We start from the raw sequence: 20,783 nt of genomic DNA on the forward strand, positions 1-20,783 counted from the left end.
GGGGGAGCAGATGAACAGTTTTATGCAACTTTCAGCATAAACTGCAGTTACAAAAAAACCTAGACAGGTTAGCTGCCTGGAACAGTGGAAAACAGCAGGCCTATACCAGCAAATTTGAGACAGAGGATTTAAGTAAATTCCACCTTCATGGGGAAACTCTGATAGCAGTTACACTTCTGAAGACTATCGAAGATGGTCATGTATAATGTAGGTGAACTTCAAAGACAGCACAGATTGCACAGATGTTTCTAAGAGCACAGTTTGACCATATAATCTGCTGGATGTTTTTCCTCAAGTAAGAGGAGATGAATAATACATTAGATTACTCGCACATGTGATAACTCAGGAAAACTCTTACTCCATGAATATTGACTTATTCTACTGTATTTCAAAGTATTTGACAAATTGTTTATAAGGAAAAATATTAATTTTATTCTTGCTTCTTTTGGTGTTCTTCTCTGTTCCCTGTCTGAATGGTTCACAGACTAGAAGGAAATTTTTATGCTCTCTGCAGAAATACTCTCTTTACTACCATTCATAAAATATAGTGGTATTTTCCATGTATATGTATTTTGGTTCACGTGAACCAATTTGGGCAGTTTGCTAGCTTGTGCATTCAGTTTTGCTGCACAGAACCTCAAATTTTCTCCAGTGAGTCCTGCTTCAGAAAATGTATTTGGGAATCAACCCCCACCCCCCAATTTAAGGAAAAAAAAAGAGATTGCTTTCCAGATGTGTTCTTTTTCTCCATCTCTTTCTCCCACAGGTAAATATATATATGTATACACATATATATGGAGATATGTATTCATGCGTGTTTATATATGTCCCTGTCTGTAAGTAACACAACCATCCTTGCATTCTTTTGTATACTTCTGGTAAGCCACTTCTAAAACTAGATGTTTCATTTCCTTAAAAGCCTCATAAATGGTCTGGGGTGATTTGTCTTCTACCTGATACAGTCACAATGCAAGCTTCCCCTTCCTATCATTGACCTGCAGATATACCTTCCCTGATCTGAGATAGCTGATCGTTTCTCACTTTGCCTTGTGCATAGTGGTTTCATTTCCTTGTATCATAATCCTTTCCTGAATTCCTATGAATATTTATTCAATATTTCATTATCTTGTATGTAATCAAAGTGACAGTACATTTGGATGCTGAATGCTGAGGCATGTAAAGATGCAGCCCCTGTGTAAATGGTGGAAATCCTAGTTTTCTCTGAAATGTTTATTCCAAATATTTTCTGGAACAGAAGAGTAGAATAAAATAGTTTTAATTCCATAATTATACAGCATATAGTTCAGAGTGGTTACGGGAGGTCTAAATGTCAGAAGCTGCTTCTTTTCTACAGTCTCGCAGATGAGACTCCAGCCCCACTGGGGCTCTCTGCTTCTGACACTGTGCAAAGAAGCCCTGCAACTGTTTAAACAGGGAGTCTTTTTGGTTTGTTTTTCCTTTTCCAAAGTTCCATTTACTGTGAGCTTATCCCCAGTAAGAATATAAATTGATACTATATTTTTAAAGGAAAGTGGTCATTGTTATGGATTGTTTAATAATCACCGCTAAGTAGAAAACAAATAATAGTAATAGAGAATCTGATTTGTGTCACACATGACACGGAAGCATTAGTCAAAGTAATTGTATGAATTCATTGCAAAATGCGTTAATCATCCCTTGCTACTACACATTAGCAAGATATCTACACACAGATAAAAAGGCAACATTTGTTTGTGGTGCTCCAAACAGCAAGATGTTAATAATTTATCTTTCTTTATGAGGAAAAAATGGAATAATTAAGTAGCTAAGTGGACTTACACAAATTCTGACTGAAGAAAAGTATATAAGCTTCAAATTAGGTCCCAAGGTACATAGCTATCCAAACCATAAAATATGAAAACCAGGTTTTTGATCAAAAGGAAGCCCTCTTTTTCTCCCCCGTCCCCTCCCTAAAATATGACATTGCACCATATAATTGCACAGGAAATTAAAACTCTTTTCACAGGTTTAATAATAGATGAGTTATAGGCTTTGAAATAATTGTTTTTATTGAGCTCTGCCATTCTCTAGCACAGCATGCAAGCTGTGGCTTACGACTTGCACCTCTGTCAGCTCAGAGATGGATTAGCAAAAACAATACAGGGTTCCATTTGGAGACCACAGGAAGCAAACAGGTGCCAAAAGCACAAGTCACTCTCCTCTCCTCAATTTTTTCCCTATTTTTTTTTCTTTTTCTTTTTTCTTTTCCATTATGTGTGCTTGTTTTGAATCACTTAAATCCATCTAGAAAAACTGCTTTGTAGATTTGTACTTCACAGGCAGCAGGCTCCTTTGGTGGCTGCCACGGTCGGTCAGTATATTCTGGAAGCTTCTGACTGTTTTCACACCCAACAGTTCATTCTGCTTTTCTTGCCAAAGGTGCCATTTTTAGGTTCTGAGTGTCCTGGCAAGGGACTTGAGTGAACTTAATGAGGTATAGACCCAGAATGTGACTTCCGCCCCCACAGAAGGGTTGAGCTGTCAGTCTGCACCTGGGCAGACCAAATACTGACTTCATCTCAGACTGACATTTATTGCATAACCAGACACAGATGTGCTTGAAATCCAAACCCATGACTGAACCTGGGGCTTTTGTCACCTCTACACTATTATGATTTATTAGTAGCGCAGTGGTGTTGAAGCTACCCTAGCCATATTGTTTCAGCTTCTCAGGCTCTGTGGTATTTGAGTTTGCCTACATCCCTCTTTTCCTGTTGCCTGAGTCTTAGATATTGTTGGGTAAGGTGCAACAAGAGCTGGCTCTACATGCAAAGGTTAATTGGGCCTTTTCGGTTCCTAAAATTGTCTGGATAAAGAATAGACTGTAAATTATAGGATGAAGTTCACATACTTTTTGGGAAGGAATTCCCAAAATTCCTGTTTTGTTTTTCAGAAGTGGTGACATTTGAGGTTTTTAAACTTGTGTCTTTGTTTTTGGTTTACTATGCTTTCATTTTCTGATGTGCAAGTAGAAGCTGCTGGAAAGAGGATATATTGCAGAAGCAAAGGAAACTGGGAACACTTTGTGAGCAAGAAGCAGAGACTGGGCTGGCAGAGGCTGATGGTGCTTAGTAACCTTCAGCAGGGAGGCATTTAAATGAAGTTTGCATACTTTGGGGCAAAGGAATGGGTTTGCTTCTCCTTTGGTTTTTCTTTGTTCATTGCCTGTCAGAGTTCAAGAAATGTCTGGACAATGCTCTTGGTCATATGGTTTAGTTTTAAGTATTCCTGTGAGGAGCGGGGAATTTGACTCAATGATCCTTATGTGTTCCTTCTAACTTGAGATATTCTAGGATTCTATGACTGCATTTATACTCTTGACCTAACATTGTTTTTGCCTGGGGCTTGTTTGAGATGTTTGTCAGCAGAAGTCTGGTTTTCTTGCCTTTTTAGTAAGGGTGCATTATAAGAAACAAAGATCTGTTTTCTTAAAAAGCCATCAGAATTGTGTTTTTAAAATGATATTGCTGTGAATCCATACAGTCATCTGTACTCTGTACCCTTATCTCTTTTTATAAGACACCTACAAGGCAGCAAATGAATTTATATCTTTCAAATGTTGGACCTGCTCTGTAAAACGCCTGACAACCTCATGTCTTATTTCATATGACAAGAATTGGGGGCGGCCACTAGCAGAGAGAGCTCAGCATTCAGGTCCATGATGATTACAATGGCCAATAGCCATGTGCTAAAATTGAACAGAGAAAGAGCATGACGCGGAGGAACTACTTACTTAAGGAATAATAAGAACATATAGGAACAGGTTGCACACAGTCATATTTTGGTCATACTTTGTGTTAAGAATATAGGATTACAAAGTTTAGCTAATCACTGGTCAATATTTTGGTAAGGAAATAAGTAATAATTTGTTTTAGCACCCAAAAAGTGTTATCAGGAGCTCGCATCTTTCATATGTCTGTAACATGCTTGTAACCTCTCATCTACATGTATTAATACTTTCTAAAAAAACTTATAAATTACCTTTTTAGACGTATTTGGTATTTATTTAACATCAGTAAACATGTTGGAGTGAAAATAGAGCTGATACTTTCTATGAATAGTATAGAAGGTTATAATACAGTAAAAATAGTTACCTGTGACAGTGTTATGAAGACTGCAGGATATCTCAGCAAAGAGAATTTACTGAGCTATAAGATTATCGTATGTTTCTGTTGACTAAGATGTTCAGGAAGAACAAATACAGAACAGTTACTTTTACACCAGTAATGTAGGAACAAGCAGTTAGAGAAACAATTCCCAAACTCTGGATTGCAACCCTTTCTGAAGCTGCAAGTCCAGAATTATGGAAGTGAGAAAGTTAAAACAATTGGAAATTGTCAGTTTAGGATATACATATGGTGCAGTCACAGCAGTTACACATTGCACTACATCACAGGCATGCAACAAGCATCAAAGAGCTCGGTAGTTTAACATGTTTCTGGAGTCAGTCTGTATGTCTCTGCTGAACTCACTGCTGAGGACAGTTTGCACCTAGGAATATATACATACATACATGTGTGTATATTTATTTACATATTCTCAGAAGAAGATTAAGAAAGGTCAATTTTTAGAGAACTGATGGGGAGGAGAGTTGGCATTCTCTGTAAGGATTTGGAACTTTTCAAATCTAAAAGAAAGCAAGGCTTCTAGAAAAGCTAAGAAAACCCCATTTATTTAAATTAACATACTGGTTTGGGCTTAGTATTTTAAACTGCTTTTCTTTTGGTAATGATGCTTACTTTCAAGAAAGCTGTTTCTTTTCTAATCACCACTCTCATTGTTTCCAGAAGGGAGGGAAAGGAAGTCTGAGCTTAATTTATGCTTAATGTTAGTACTGTAATCCTGCAGTCTAGAGGCATATAGGGAAAAGGCAATTGTGTGAATCTGGTGTAAGGTTATTAATGCATGAGTATCTGGGAAAAGATTTGAAGATCTACAGGGAGCCACTTTGAAATTTAGTGTAAATGTGGCAGATTCTGAGTTAAGTCATCTAAACTAATGTGGAGTGCTGTTTTTTTGGTGCTTGATACTGCCATGCTTTAGCTAGCCAAAAAGTTATTTCCTATCCATAGATAACATGTCTCAAAAATGATATTTTTTTTTCTTAGTAAAGTGGGACATGGTATAATTTTATTTCAGCACAGTCTTATCTACATTCAGACAGAGCGCTGAAAATTTCTTCATGCTGTATTAGCGTGTTTCAGTACATTTTAATAGCATCTTAATAAACGTAGACCCCAGAATGACTTTTCAAGGACCATAACATTAATAATTTGTAAGCTTAAATCATAAAAAAGAGTGTGTGAAGTAGGGTGTATTTGATTTCTCAAGACAGACCTCTGAAAGTATACTGGTGTCGTGTCACCAGGACATTAAGGCAGAAAAGCAGAGGGATTTCTTTCCTCAAAAAAGTCACAAAGCGACTGGTAAGATTTTCTAAGCTGTACAAGTCTGAGAATGTTGTAGGTACATATATACAGCCAGGACTGACACAGCTGAATGAGTATCCAGCACCAGTTCAGTGGTGTGTGTCAGTTCTCAGGGGGCACACGTCAACCTGGTGAAGTAGTTTGGGAGGAGGTTGAGGTCAGCTGCAATTATCTGCACTCAGGACAGCTGATGCCAGGGGCAGTTAATTCCTAGGTAGATTTCTGCTGGGAGAATTTGAGGATGAATCTTGGGTTTGGATTGTTGGGGTTTTTTTACACTTCCCCCTGGGCATCTTCTGCAGAGTATTCGATATTCTCAGCTGTGTGGACCAGCGATGACTATAAGAATTATGACTGAAATTTGTGGGCCTTAGTACACAAATGAATCGTTGTATGTTAACGGCCTTCTCTTCCACTCAAAGCAGTTCAGGGATCATAACATTAAATCACTGTTTGGACATGGTCTATTGTTTCTTAAGCACTTTCTTTTGCATGGTCTTTGTCAATTAATACAATAGTAAATACAGATTTTCTCATTCCTATCGATTTAAACAATGATCATGCAAATAGATGGAAGTGTTCTTTCACCCATTAAGAGACGATGAATGATAAGAAGATGGAGCTTTTTGTGTCCCAGGTGATAAATGACATCTTGATTTAGCTGGATATTGACATCTGAGATGCTGTTACACCAGGTTACATGACACGTTACAGCTTGTAAATAAAGTGGAGGTCTTCTCACAGTGACAGAAAGTAAATGTTGGCCCAAACTCTGTAGAAAGCGTGGCAGGTTCCTTGTTGGCTGATAGGTTTAAATCTTTAGAAGTCTAAAGATTGTTCTTGCCAGCGGTGCTGGAAGTCATTCAAAACGTATGGTTTTAATTAAGAGTCAGATCACAAAAGTGTAGTGTTTGTTCACACAAAGGCAGATCTGTGTGTGTGATTTCTTGGGGCAGGGTGTTACTGGTATTTCAAGTGCTGATGAAATTGTTTTTGTAGATACCATTCTGCTTATAGGGGCAATGTAGTTTTCTGCGAGAAAGCGTTCAGGTTTAGGTTTGACACATTGCCATAGACATTTTGATCTACCGAGTACCCAAATGGCATTTACTGCGAGTTTTGTGTCCTCAGTCAGGGGTAACTGGCTGAGCAGCTGTGGGAATTAGTATTTTGTAGCATTGTACAATCAGCTGTTTTTTTCCAATCAAAGGTTTGGGTATTTGAGTTTAGTGTAGGTGCATACTTTCATTACCAATGTATATACACAACAACAGAGTAACTTGTGTATCAATATTTATTTGAAAAGTAAAAATCGGAGGAGGGAGAGTCTACGTTGCCTTTGAGTTATGTAGATTAATTGCTGCCACTAGAAACACACTTTAGAGTTAGCTGGGTTTCCAGACTAAGATTCATCTGTTCTGCTCCTGTGAGCTATTAGTAAAGCAGCATCTGTGTGGAACTTGAGCACTGTGTGGACAAGGTAGTTTACCCTATGCTGAGGGTTTTTTTATGGCCATCCACCTCTTTCTCTTTCTTTCTTTTAGGGGATGATGTTTCGATAGCCAGCAAATGGTTACACCAAGACCACGTGACATACCGTGCTATTGTTGGCAACTGCCTAATGTTGCTTTCAATGCTACTTTCAAAAATGTAGGTGGACAGAGGCAAAGGGCAAACTGCCTGTTTCATGGTTAGACAGGTGCTGCTGTCTAGGATAAGGTCTAGAATGCTGGCCTTATCCCAGTTCTTTTAATGTAGTTCTACAAGGGATGAAGCTGGTCCTGTATTTATTTTGTAACTGTTTCCCTGGAGACAATCTGTGTGAGCTGGCTAAATTCTCAAGAAAATATGCTAATAAATAAATATATAATAAATTCATAATTAATGGGGCTGACTGGTGTTGGCCTGGCTGCCACATGTGCCCTTCCTCTGAAGTGATGATTTACAGTTCTTAAAGACCATGAGTGTTTGTTTTGGGGGCTCTTCAAGTGAAACTATATACCTTAAATAATTTATAATGCTGTGGCTGTGATTATTTACTGAGAACCCAAATACACTGAGTAGGGATTACAGCATAGTTGGTATTACACAGACAACAATAAATTTTAACATGAGAAATTGTTTTAGGATAAATACTGCAAGGCTTGTTATTATTCATATGTGCCTGGTAGCTGATGCTACTGTACTAGCATTAGAATTATTACTGTGTTGCAATGCAAATAAAATAATGGTTTATAACTTAGTTCTCTTGTAGTCCATAACACCTGGTTATTTATTCTGAGGTGATGTGACTCTGATTCTCCTCCCATGTGTACCTTTGTAAATCAAGCATCCACCAAAGAAAGCACAGCTGCGGTGATATGGAGCTGGTACACGTGGGAGAAGGGAAGGCAGGCAAATAGTGACTGAACATTGGTTTGTAATGGTGCAGGTAGCTCAATATACTCACAAGAATGCTAGATACGGTTACCTTTTTTGTGATGGCAGTATGAACGTTAGGTAGTTTGTGAGTGGGAATCAGTTCAGTTAACGCAATTGTTTTAAACTAATATTTAAATTACAATATTGCGAATTGTTCACTCCCATTTTAAAATTAAAAAGCAAACCGTTAAGAAAAGGGTTATAGTGTTGTTTCTGAGGAATTAGAATAAGGTTCCTCTAATTCAGCTCTTAGACTTCCCAAAGATTTTGCTTGTGAAAGTGAGCAAATCACATGTGTTTACTTGGCAGTTGCTTCCTTTGCATGCTTCTGTCTTTTAAGTTTAATACTTTTGGGATTAAATAAACAGAAGAATGTCCCAACCTGTAGTTTACGCTGTCTGCCACCTTCATCTCCTGCTCTTCAGATGCTGACAGCCTCGGTCGTCTTTGTCAGGGTTGAGGTTGGAAGTATCCCCATCTTGATGAAGCCCATGGGTTTACATGTGGTGAAAACATACCTCTGGAAAATAGAAAATGTTATAACAGAGAGGTTTCTGTTATTTTTTCTTTTCATGGGACTAACTGTGCACACATTTATGTATAGAAAAGCTGAGCTACATGTAAGGGATTTATAGTGGGTAGTATTTTCCCTGATTAAGATACAGTGTCTAACTTGAGGTACAATAACCTGATCGCCCTAAGGTGTTTTTGTAGTCAATTGCTGGGGTAGGGGGACACGGGGACATGACACCACAACTATTCTGATCTGAACTTAACCTCCAGCATTTGAAACCACTGTTAGGAAAAGGCCCTTTTTTTTGTTGTTGTTGACTATGAAAAGTAAAAAGGGGATGCCATCTTCATCAGTAACCCTCCTGTGTGCCATTGTTCCATACGTGCAGAATTAAATCACAAATTAAAATACACTTAAGACTGTTCTGTGGTTTGCCTGTGACAAAATGAATGAACAAGTGATACCCATAACATAAATTTTAACTATGTTATGAAAGTAAGGAAGGCTGTTTTTACTGGTTTCTTTGACGGTTTTGTTTGTACTGAAGAGTATGCCTTAGGACATGATTACAGATTTCCATTCCACTCCAGTTTTATGAATTAAACAAAGCCGAGCAGAAGCAAAACAAACAGAAAACCTTGATAGACTGATAAAGCAAGTGTGTAGAGCTGTAAATCACTGAGGACAGGGTGGGAACTCTTTAAACTTACTGTGCACAATCTATTATATTTACATTTAAAGTGATTTTTTTAACTCCCCACTTCTTTGCTGTAATGCACATTTATCACAATGTAGGAGAAAAAGCAATCAAGCTTTATTTCATAGCGATTGTTAGAAACATTAATTTATATCGAAAACAGATTCTATTCCATCTAGAATGGCTACCTATTCATTAAATATCTATCACTAGACAGACACCTCAACGACTTTATTCTTCAATAAGAAGTGAATCAGTTTTTTTACAACATGATAGAGGCAGGAAGGTTTCTATGATGGAGCACTTGCTGAGATGGGAAGCCAAATCTACTGCCAATAATTTAACATTGTAACTAGAAAACTGTTCTAAATGCATCTTTTACAATATCTTCAATATATAAATCACTCAATGAATAATAAGGCATAATACCTTATATATTTTTTGATATTTCCTAATACAGCATGTCCGTTAACCGTATTCACAATATTTGTGACTGTCATATCAACTATACGAACACACAATAAGAAATCATATATGCAGTGCTGTGTTTTTCATACTAGATGTATAGCTGTTTAGCAATGTCTTTGGAACTTGTTTTTTCAGGTTCAGTTTTGTTGTTTCAGTGGTTGTTATTTTTTAAGCTCTTGGATCCTAAAACTGTTGAAAATATTTTTAAAATCTTTTTCTTTGCAGTTTATCTTGTGTCTCTGGTGATGTACTACTCTGTCAATAGTGCAAGCTGTAATTATCTGATTAGCTTGTTATTGCAGGGCTGTTCTGAAAAGATCAAGTAATATTTTTAAGACTAAAAAAAACCAGCTTTTGCTAAATGCATGCCATCCTTACTGATTATTAAAAAAATGCTAGTCTCAATTGTCATTGTCTGAAAAATTTATTATGCAGGCATTTATCTACAAGTATGTGAAATCTGGTATTTTTAAGTTGTAGGCTTGCTTTCAGATCCCGTGAGTGTAAAATCTTAGCATTTACAGAGGCTTTATGTTTGAACCATTGTAAAACAAAATGCTGAGCAGAACAGGATTGGTTTTCCTCTGGTTTTTGTGCCAAGCTGTGGAAAACCTTGAGACTTTATTTTTCAAACAGAAGATAATAAATCAGTCAAACAAAATTTATAGATGAGTCCAGGTTTACTCATAAAAGTTCACAATGTAACTTTACTGGATAGTAAAAATCATGGACCTGATAGAGAGATCCATTTTATGACATGTGATAATGTCCCCTCTCCCTCCCAAACTATTGTGTCATGCAGTACCAGTAATAAATCTTCTCTTATCCTGTACTGTAAGAGAAAACTCTCTTATTACCTTTTCCCATTATAATATTTCCTCTGTTCCAATAGTCCTAACCAGCTTTTCTCTTAGGTATTTCCTAATTAGCATATCTATTTAATCTCAGAGCTAGAGTTCTCTGCTTCCATTGCCTTTGAAAATTGTTCTTTTTTTTTTCAGACCAGGGGAAGAATGCATATTGGTGAAAGACTGACTGTAAGAGCTTATCTAACAAAATATGTTGTACTTCTTGAGCAATATCATGCCTGTAACAACCTTGTTAATAATAGTTATTCATTCTTACTTAATACTTCAGTACTGCAAAAATTTCAGAGTGATATGTTTTGTTTATTCAAGGTTTCCTAGTGGAAACAAGTTTTATAGTTGATAATTCACTGATAATGTGAAAATTGTTGCATATTCTGAGATTAATGGGGAAAAGAAGAGGATTTTGTTGAGAGGACAGTCTAAATTAGAGTCCAGCCTCTCGATGTTGTTCCCTGTTAACTTATTTTATACTACTCCAAATTCTTGTCTTCATTTCTGGCTGTTTAATTACATTCATCAAAAACCTTAATTCTTAATTCAGGTAAGATATTTTATATTACAGACATTATACTCAGTTAGAGGATCATGTTGAAGCAAGTAGAATAAGCTTTTTACTTAATTGTGAGCATGAGAAAATGTTTCATGATACTTTACCTCCCTGACAATGGGGTCCATACAATGAAAATTTGGATCATGTCTCATTTTAGATTAATTTCAAGCTTAGAAGCATGGTTAAGTTCAGTTGTATATTATGGCTAAGAACATTTAAGTGAACAGTAGGGTTCTACAAGTTCCTAGAAACCTGTGACAAGGTTGTGATGTGATACTGCATGGGGAGGTAAGCATGCTATGGTTGTTACAATCTCTTTTTTCTTTCAGAATCTGTTTGTCAATGTTAGTCCTCAAATGGTCCTTAAAAAAAAAATGCCTTAAACATTCAAACAAGTAATGCTAGAGATGGTTACTTTGACGATTGCATATGACTGAACATTATAAGAAAAAAAGGTCGTAGAAAACAATGAAATAATGTGACAGAGGGCGGTTACTACTGGAGGCACACAGTAACATGGTCTGAGAGCTGAGCTGTGCTATGTATGTATGTATGGAAAGGGAGTTACCAGCAAAGCTTTGGATGAGGCTCTGCAGATTGTACTTAAGATTCAAAACACAAGATGCTGTTTTATTGTGAAGAGTCACATTACAGAGTGATAGGGCAATAAAATGGCAGATGAAATTCAAAATTGATAAATGCAGAGCAATATTCTGTGGAAAAGTAGTTTTAAGTTTATAAACAGTGGTGAGCTCTAAATTATCCATTCCTATCCAAGATGAAATGGCAGTGTGTTTGACAGCTCTGTGAAACCATCACACAGAAGCAAACAGAATTTTAGGAATGTTAGTTGAGGAATAGGTACTGAAGCAAAAACCATCCAACAGTTCCCCTACATATGCTCATGAGATAGCAACACTTGAATATTGGGCATCTCTCTGGAGCCTATATTTTGAAAAGTGAAAATTAAAAGTGTACAGAAAGAATTACAAGGGTTTATTAAAGTGTGGAGTTGCTTTCAAACAAGGAAAGCTTATTTGCACTGAGACTTGTCCTGGAAAAAAGAAAGTCAATCAGTGTAGGGCATGGTATGTGTTTCTAAAACATGAGTGTCAAACAAAGAGTGCCAATAAGGTGATCACAATCCAAGTACTAAGCACATCAAATGAAACAACAAATTTAAAGCAAACAACATGCTTATAAACCACCCAATTTGTTAAACACAAATGAAGTAGTTCTTCACACCAGAGTAGCATGAAATTACCTGATGTATTTTGAATGACAAAACTTTACCTGGTTCAAAAAGACCCCAAACAAATTCACAAAAGAAAGCATTATCACCATCCATGACAGCCAACAGGAAGTGCTACAACACAGGTTCTCTGAAGTAAGTATCACTGGTGGTTTTCTTTCTTTTTTTACACCTTCTTTAGGCACTGACTCTGGCAAGTCTGAGGTAAGACACAGGGCCACATGGACTTTTGTTCTAACCCTGTTTTATTGTTTGCACCTGATGAAATGCAAATAAATATTTTTTTACCCTAGTACTTTGAAAGCATCTAACAAAAAGTTAAGATAAATGATGATCCTGGACATCAAATGTGAATAATGGCTAAGAAAATACATGAAAATATTTGCAATTTCCTGGTAAATGCATCATGTAAATCCTAATGTTTCTCAGTTTCTAAACTTCCTCAAAGTACTTCTCAGTGTTCTGCCCCACCTTTTTTTAGGATATAAATTTCTATATCATGTTTTTGATTGTAAATATATTTTGCTATTATTGCTGTCTGAAGTAAGCTTGGCTTATAAGCCTTGAGCATTAACTTCCAGCAAAAAGGAATCTGTAGGTAATTAGAACAGAGAATAATGTCATCCCTGATATTTCTGACTTTTCATGTGCGCTTTTTTCCATCACGACTGTCTATAATGTGATTTCAGAAGAGACACAAAACTGAGAGCCATTTTCTACTGATAAAAATAAGCAATACTACTTTCAGGATAGGAAACCAGCTAACTGGAGAACAGACCTGAAATAGTTTCATTGACCATCTCTTACCCAATTTTGGCAGATGATTGATTTTTTTTTTTTCTTCTTCTATTTCACTTTAACTTTCACTGTCTTTTATTATTTTTTTCTAAAGATTACTGACTTGTGTCTTAATACTCCATTATACTGTAGTCTCAGGAGTCAAAGAAGTCAGTGACTGCTGAAGGTATCCAGAGCTGCTTAAAAGTTACTAAAAAAGTTAAGAACAAATCCACAGAGAGAAATAAAGATAATTTTTGCCATAAGATGTTTTCTATGCTTTCTCTACTTTAGCATGTAATTCATTTGGTTATCTTACATGTTGAAATTTGTGAACTATGAATTTTTGAATCTTGCATGACAAAATAAGTTCTTATTCAATGTTTAAATCTTGTTTGGACACATTTCTTTGAACAGTGTGTCTGAATTAGAACTTAACGTTCTTTTTCATTGAGTGAAAATGTCGCTTAGATAGGAAGCACATTTGGTAGCAAATGTTAATAGGCAGGAAGTAGGTCTTGGATTTTGTAGTTACACTGCATTTCTTCATATCCAAAGGTTATGGAGTTAGAGATGTTGCCTGCCCAAACTCCTGGAGTTAGTATTCTTCAGTTGTCCTTTACTTTGATTGACATACGTTGGAAAGTCTATAAATAAATAATTGAGGTTCTTTGCAAAGTTCATTTATGGTTAAGACCAATGTATGCCTTGCCAGAGTGTTTGAGTAGTAGGTTGCTTTTACTCTGACTTATTCTGAGCTATTTAAATATATTGATAGGATCTTTCTCTCCACTGCTGTCCTTGAGCATAGTGTTTCTATTCTGCATCTCAAAGAACAATAAACAACAGGAAAATTGTGTTTTCTGCAAAATACTTAAACATATAGGCTAATCTATCTAAATCAAAATATAGAAGCATTTAGTGGTGCACTCTAAAATTTGTATCAACTATTGGCTTTGCTTAATGTTTTTAGCTTAAGACAGTTATTGCTGATGAGGCAAAACTTGAGGTGTTTATTCTTTAAGATGTATGAATTGCATACAAACCATATTTTTGATTATGCTACTAAGGGTCACACTTAGAAAGGTGTAAACATGATTTACACAGAAATGAGCAATCATGTTAATTCAGTCATTTAAAACTAGTTCAGCAAAAGACACAGTTTTCAGAAGGAAGATGAAACAGGACATTTTTATATAATGAGGTTAATTTTCATCAGCTTCTTAACCCTTACAGTGCAACAACTAATGATAATGCACTCTTGGTTTTAGAGAATTTTGTTATCCAGGTGTTCTGGTAGAATGAATTCAAATGATTAGCACAGCAGGTCAGTCTTTTTAGTTGACAGGAGATGGAACCTGTCTTCTCATCTCCTGTTTTTAGTGTTTGTGTCCCTTTTTGTCATTGATTGTCAGATCTTTTTATGATGTAGAAGCCTACATATCACTTAATAGATCTACAGATCTAAGAGGAATATATAAATCTATATTAAATGTATTGAGTTACTTTTTTATTCCATTATTTTAATTTTAATCTTTTGAGGGTGCAATGAACAGTGCTACACTAACACAAGCTACATGTATAAAATAACTCTCATATTCTTGTAACATTTTTCATAGGAGTGACACATCCTTCATTTATTCTTGAAATAGTTAGCATCAGTGTATCTGTACCCTACATATCACTGAAACAAAAGCTGAAATGAGTTTTGGATTAAGACTTACTCTTTTAGGGTTATAAAAGGATACATATTTGAATAAGGGGAAGTTATATGGAAGAGCACTTTGCCGGCATCTGTTGACCTCACTGAGTTGCTACCTGCTTACCTGTTGAAACCACTGCAGGTACGTGGTGCAGGGTTTCCTCAATCTCGCTTCACCATTCCTTATATACATAGGCAGTTATGCTGGCTGATGCAACGAAGTAGGAGAGTGGGAATGTGGCTCCATCCAGTCTTCAACCATTATCTCTTTGCCTGGAGGGGACAGGGAATAGAAAAGACTCTGAAACTCGCACAATAATAAGCGTGCATTTTGGGGCAACCGTGAAAACAAGATACAGTTCTCTCTTCTCTTGATGTTGTAATCCTGTCAGCTTTCATTCACTCCTTTAGCGTTTCAGCTCTACGTACGCATATGCCAACATGTATTTAAATAAGCCATTAATTTCCTGCCTTGTAGAACTTCCCAGGTACAATTCATACTATCTTTTTATATTGTAGAATTTACACCTTAATTAATACCTCTAAGAGGAATGCTACAGTGTCTCATAAATGAAGAAAGAATTATTCATAGGAACAAATTAATTTCTCAGCTACTAAAGCTGAATAGCTGCTGTCTGTGTGTTCTGTCGTTGTTTAAATATTGCTCCTTTCAGATGAACTCCTTGATTGCAAGTGGTTTAGAATGTGCCAAAGTTGTTAAAACACATTTTCACTTCAGTATGAACTTTCCAAGAATAATCAGTTTTGAAGAAAGAAAACATGAGAAGTGGAAACTACAAGTGAAAAATGGCAGTAAGTATATCCCATGGTTTCTTCATTTATGCCTTCAGTTAGTCACCTTTGTTTTACAGTAGAAAACGATTTGCTGTCATGTAATCTTGTCACCGTATCCTTAGCTGAACAAGCATCTGAACAGAGAGAAACCAGGGTAATCTTTATCAGCCCATGTTTAGCGTCTCACCTGTAGGCATTCCTGTTCCCAAAGCAGGCTTAAGACTATGCAAGTGCTATAGTTGGACTGTGCTCTCCTCCAAGTTTTCTTTCTTCTGGGTCCTCTGTGTATTTCTTTTTGGTTTTAAAACATTTTTTAAATTATTTTTTTAAGATTAGGAACATAGGATTCAGAAATCATCTGCAATTGTGACATTTTTGCCAATGTTTTGAGAGTCTGAGCTACTCCTGTACAGCACATGAATATTCTTTTCCTAACAGCTGCTGTTTTTTTAAGTGCACAACGTTGTCCTGTAACTTAGGGTGTCGAGTGAGTTTATCAGTAAACTCTGAACCACCATTGTTAACATTCTCCATGAACAAAAGAGCAGCCTTGATAAGCGTCTGCGCTCCTCTGAATTTGCACACCAGCGTTCTTCAAACTAAAAACTCATTTGACTAGGCTGTGTGTTCCCGATAAACAGAGCAAATTCTAACAATGTAATATGTCACAAGAAAATACTCTGTAGCTGGAAACAAACAAATGAACAAACAAAAACCATCCAAGCAACTCTCCCCACCACCTCCCCTCCTTCACCCAAAAGCTTGTCAATGACAGGAACAAGTGCTTTGAAAAAAGTGAGTCAATAAGTCCTCCAGCTTTCTTCTTGGAAGTAAGAAATAAGTACAAAACTATAAATCCGGATGTTTAGTGGTGGTCAGAAGATTATACTAGTGTAAATACCAAAGTTAGTATAAAAATTGGAATTTTTTTATGACTCCAATGTACTACTCTGGAGTTGTCTCTTCCTATTGACACATCTAAACACGGTGAAGAAAAGAGCACCATGTGCCCACCAGGAAGGGGTACTGAAACCTCTTGATTCCTCTTTATCCTTCATTCACTCAGCCTGCTGATCTGTGAAGTCTTTAGTGAATATTAAAAGTGACTCTGCCCTCTCCCCAGAGCAGATATATTATCTCATGGTGCTTCCCAATGTTTCTGCTTGGGCACTGTAATTCTGTATTGATCTTTCTTTGGGTTTTGAACCAAAGGCAAAGGCATGACATTAAATCTATGTTCAGCATCCAGAATCCTGTAAATTTTGGCATAAATTACATCTTTATTAGTGAAGTAAGCATGAAACCATAACAATTAGCACCTTTTCTATCACTTTATTATCTGCTCAAAGCATGGAGTTACATTTGATGCAGTTTTAGAGCTTTGTGTAATACAGTATAAGAAAAAGATATATAGTCAAGTGTTAGCTGAAGTGTATACTCTAGTAAATAGGTAAACTGGCTGCTGAGATTTTGGAAAAGCTAGAAAATTTAAAGTAATTGTTCTCCTTCTATTAAAAATATTTATCAGTTTAGCTCCATATTCCATAAGATCTTCCATTTAAAAAAAAAAAAAAAAAAAGCCTACCTCAACACTTCTGGGTTTTTTTTCCTACTATATATGTGACTAAATATGAAAACAAAGTGATTGATAGAAACCTAGTTATTATTTCACACTTATAAAAAGCTCTGAACACCTGTATTAATCTCTGCAGGTGCTTTAATCATTTAAAGTGGGCTGTGGTGAAATGAAAGTGAGTATTCAGTTTGATCTGCCCCTGCAGATACAAGAAATGCTATTGCCAATCCTCATTCATTGTAAGAAGAAAGGAAAAAAAAAAAAGATGATTTAGGACTCTCAAATTTGTTCTACAAGGGAAAAAAACCCACACTGATATACAGTAGATTACGGATTTCTATACCAGATTATTTATTGCAGAAGAGTGTAAAAACATTAATAAACACACCATTTTGACAGAGTAACTGATTACAATTAAGTGAAAAGTAGATGTTAGAGACACCTGTAAGTCACTATAGAGGAGTACAATAAAATGGTTTCATACATATACCTCCTATGAATCTCAGAGCAGACTTGTGCAAGCAGATTTTTCTCACATATTAGGAAAGTTTGCTTCATTCTACAGTCCTGGGAGGGATGGGAAAGTCCCTTAAAAAGCCCCGAAAAGTTCTAGCGCATCAAAGCTGTTAATTTCTCAGCTCACTTTTTCAGATAATTTAGTGCTTTTGGAAATCAGAAGTTTTGACTGACTATATGGCAGTAAATTGCACTTTTAAGTGCCAACAGAAGATGCGGCAACATCATTACCTTGAATTAAAGAGCAAGAAGAGCATTCTACTGGGACCATTATGGTACCTATAGGAAGGAAATAATTCATGAGTGCTCTTCATGAAATTATCTTTTTACCTCGGTTCTAGAATAAATGGTAAAATTGTCTACAGATTCTGCCTTCAATCAGTAGAAAGCTGCCCCTCCTAAATCTCAATAACTGTCTAGGGTAATCTTCAACAGCTGGGTGCCATTAGAGTTTGTACTAATGGTTATAGTGTGGAATCCTGTAACCCAGAGCTTATTGCTACTTATCTAATGTGGGCTTGAAATGAGGTGACATGGTAATGAGTTGATACAAATTACTTTTATAACTTTCACACTGCTTCTAGACACAGGCAAGCAGTCTAAGGAAAGCTATTGTCTGCTTTTTTGAGATAATGTGTTCCATTTGATCGAATACAGCTGTTTGTTAAAATAGTAGAAGAAAGTGTGTCAGTGGTTTCCATCCTCTACCTCCCCATACTTGCTCTGGTTAGACAGAATTACTTAGATGGCTTATTTATTTCGCTGTTGACAGCAAAACAGGCTTCTGGATGGTTCGTGAGTACTTGCAACTATAACACAGCCTACCTATTAGAATAATTTGCAGCTCTGAGTGTTAACTAATGCCAGTTGGCGTGACTTGACTTATGGAACATCAATTCATAATTAAAGGGTATACCTGCAGACACCTTATACTTCCTGACACAGCAAAGTACTGTCATAAGCACAGTGATGACTATGTGCTTGATTCCTCCTTCATTTAAATCAGTGGGAAAGAAGACTGGAATGGTGTAGTTGGATTATCTGAAAGCAGATGCTGTACATGGCAATCCCTTTAGACTGTCATTTTTGCCTAAAGAATTTGACAGACAAGCAAGTTTTACATACTCAAGGAGTTGCTGTGAAAGAAGCACAAGATGCTCTTTCAATTTAGCAGACTTGTGAAATTTACTGTTTGCTAGACTTGAGTGAATAATTTTCACAGAATTATTTATTTAGTGTATTTAGCTGCTTTCTCTTCTTACAGAACAGACTGTAGTTTCCCACTGAATTATTATTATTTGATGATTCTTTTTCTCTGAATGTTGTTTTAACTTGTATGAGTGGATCTCAAGAATGTTTTCTCTGCTATTTGATATTTTTCAGACTGTGCAAAGTGTCGGATCAGATAAAATATGGGAAGAGATTGTGTTGAAGATGGGACTGACTGCATACACAAGCATTTCCAGTGTGGATCTTCTGGTGATCGGGTAATAATTTCATGTGTTGAACAGTTGTTCTTGTATAGAATCGTGATCATGTCATCTTTTTACTGTTATCATACCCTGATATCTGCTGGAAAGGCAACACAGCCAGGCACATGCTGTCCAGGAGGTTCCTGCAGAGCACTGGTGATAACTTTTTGATGCAGGTGCTGGAGGAACCAATGAGGTGAGGTATGCTCTTTGACATTGTATTCACAAACAAAGAAGGACTGGTTGGGGATGTGAAGGCTGGGGACAACCTTGGCTGCAATGACCATGAGATCGTGGAGTTCAGGATCCTGTCTGGAAGTAGCATGGCAACAAGTAAGATTTCAACCCTGAACTTCAGGAGAGCTGACTCTGACCTTTTCAAAGACCTACTTGAAGGAATCCCATGGGTTAGGACTCTAGAAGGTAGAGAGGGTCCACAGGAGCTGGCTGACATTCAAGCATTGCTTCCTCTAAGCTAAACACGGGTGCATCCCCGTGAGTAAGAAATCAAGCAAGAGGAGCAGGAGGCCTGCATGGATAAGCGAGGAGCTTCTGGAAAACCTCAGAAGAAGGAAGTCTGCAAAATGTGGAAAAAGGGACAGGCCGTGTGGGAGGAACAGAGGAACATTGTCAGAACATGCAGGAATGCAATGAGGAGGGTTAAGATCTGTTTGGAATTAAATCTGGCGGGGGAGGTCAAGGACAACAAGAAGGGCTTCTTCAAGTACATCAGCAGGGAAAGGATGACTGGGGAAAATGTGGGGCAACCACTGCATGAGGTGGGTGCCCTGGTGATGAAGGATACAGAGAAGGCGCAGTTACTGAATGCTGCCTTTGGTACAGTCTTTACTGGTAAGGACAGCCCTCAGGAAGATTCTGGAGGCAAAAGTCTGGAGAAAGGAAGACTTTCCCTTGGTCGAGGAGGATCCAGTTAGAGATCACTTAAGCAAACTTGGCACCCAGAAATCCACAAGCCCTGATGGGATGCGCCTCCGAGTGCTGAGGGAGCTGGCAGATGTTATTGCCAAGCCACTCCCCATCATCTTTGAAAGGTCATGGAGAACAGGAGAGGTGGCTGAGGACTGGAGGAAAGCCAGTGTCACTCCAGTCTTCAGAAGGGGCAAGGAAGACCCAGGAAACTACAGGCTGCTCAGCCTCACGTCGATCCCTGGAAAGGTGATGGAACAGCTCATCCTGGAGGTCATCTTGAAGCATGTGGAGGAAAAGAAGGTTGAGGTTGTAGGCAGGTGGGTGTAGGTCTCTTTTGCCAAGATAACAAGTGAAAGGACAAGAGGAAACAGCCTCAAGTTACACCAGAGGAGGTTTAGACCAGATATTAGGAAAAATTTCTTCACTGATCAAGCATTGGAACAGGCTGCTCAGGGAGGTGGTAGAATTGCCATCCCTGGAGGTGTTTAAAAACATGTAGATGTGGTGCTTACGGACATGGTTTAGTGGTCGCCTTGGCAGTGCTGGGTTTATGGTTGGACTTGTTCGCAAAGGTCTTTTCCAACCTAAATGATTCTACAATTCTGATTATGAGTATTCAACATGGTTTCACCAAGGGGGAATCATGCCTGACCAACTTGATAGCCTTCTATAAGGGAATGACTGGCTGGGTGGATGAGGGGAGAGCAGTGGATGTTGTCTACCCTGACCTCAGCAAGGCTTTTGTCAGTGTCTCCCATAGCATCTCATGGGTGAGC

The 20,783-nt window shown here is 37.4% G+C and overlaps 1 long non-coding RNA gene across 2 annotated transcripts in view; it reads left to right on the top strand.

Annotated features, from left to right (window-relative positions):
• Window positions 1-20,783, top strand: part of LOC308070069 — an 83,587-nt gene that overhangs the window by 36,412 nt on the left and 26,392 nt on the right. Inside the window, exons 1-2 of one of the 2 annotated variants that reach the window (XR_013930608.1) lie at window positions 1-15,531; window positions 18,989-19,092. The exon at window positions 1-15,531 is cut by the window's left edge and continues 36,412 nt beyond it. This is a non-coding gene — a long non-coding RNA (uncharacterized lncRNA). Of the gene's footprint in view, window positions 19,093-20,783 lie in introns of both variants that reach the window. The other variant, XR_013930607.1, reaches the window with a different exon arrangement.

The sequence above is a fragment of the Falco punctatus genome, assembly GCF_963210335.1.
Source record: "Falco punctatus genome assembly, chromosome: 1".
Lineage (NCBI taxonomy): Eukaryota > Metazoa > Chordata > Aves > Falconiformes > Falconidae > Falco > Falco punctatus.